The 1,202-nt window shown below is 45.7% G+C and overlaps 1 non-coding gene across 1 annotated transcript; it reads right to left on the bottom strand.

The window, feature by feature from the left end:
• Positions 1-458: 458 nt before the first annotated feature.
• TRNAM-CAU (transfer RNA methionine (anticodon CAU)) lies at positions 459-531 on the bottom strand. The gene has a single exon. It is a non-coding gene; the product is annotated as a tRNA-Met (tRNA).
• Between the last annotated feature and the right edge of the window lie 671 nt (positions 532-1,202).

The raw sequence follows: 1,202 nt of genomic DNA on the forward strand, positions 1-1,202 counted from the left end.
GTGCGCTTTGGCGTACGCACATGCGTACTAGCACATGAAGTTTCTCGGCCGTTCTCGCTCTTCTGCACATTTGCATTGGCAAATATCTATGTGCCAATCTTCTGCAAACCATTCTCTGACAGAGACATCATCTTTTTTTTCCAAACTTTTGAAAAAGCCCTTTTGAATTCCTCGGTGCTTTGTTCTTTCTGTGTGATGAAACTAAGGGAAGTATGTCACATAGATGGAAAATGCCTCTGTTGTTCCAGGATGTGTAGACATTGTATCTTGTAGGGTATGTTGGATGCAGAGCTAAAGATTTTAGCTGGGTGGAATATGGTGGAAGGCAAAAGAGCACTGAAAGCTTGATCTTCCGGTCAATTTTCCATCCATATGGTTTCCTACAAGACCTAAGGGATGAAGAGTAGTGTTTTTCATAGATTAAGGACCCCAAGGCTCACAAAATGGTTAGAGAGTAGTGCCCCGTGTGAGGATCGAACTCACGACCTTCAGATTATGAGACTGACGCGCTACCTGCTGCGCTAACGAGGCCAATTAGTGAAAGTGATATGTGTGTCATAGCTGGCCACCATACTTGGAAGCTGATGGCGGTGGCACATCTTTTTTTCCCTTTGGTTTTCTCTATTTTTCTCAAAACAAAGCAGCTAGTTTTCCCATATGGTCTAGCGGTTAGGATTCCTGGTTTTCACCCAGGCGGCCTGGGTTCGACTCCCGGTATGGGAAATGCAAGTCCTTTTAACGACCCGCACACTCCTAGTGCTGAAACCTCAAAGCTGTTTTTCCATTGTAACCTCCAATCATTCCCTTGTTGTCAAAGTTCCAAGGGTCAAAGCCAGGGATGCAGACAAGACAGGTCAAGCCGGGTCAGGACAGGAAATCAAATACTATCAGGAACACAGGAACTCACAGGGCAAGCTGAAGTTCATCCAGCAACTAATGGCTCATGCACGCGCTTTGGCGTACGTATATGCGCACTGGCACATGAATTTTCACACATGAATAATATCAGGATCACAGGAACTCACAGGGGAAGCTGAAGATCATCCAGCAACTAATGGCTTATGCTGCTAGCTTTAAATAGGCCACTGGGCACCAGAAATTGTCACGCATTGTGTGCGCTTTGGCTTACGCACATGCGTACTAGCACATGAAGTTTCTCGGCCGTTCTCGCTCTTCTGCACATTTGCATTGGCAAATATCTA

The sequence above is a fragment of the Lithobates pipiens genome, unplaced genomic scaffold, assembly GCF_037356315.1.
Source record: "Lithobates pipiens isolate NorthernLeopardFrog02 unplaced genomic scaffold, aLitPip1_a1.2 Scaffold_8, whole genome shotgun sequence".
NCBI lineage: Eukaryota > Metazoa > Chordata > Amphibia > Anura > Ranidae > Lithobates > Lithobates pipiens.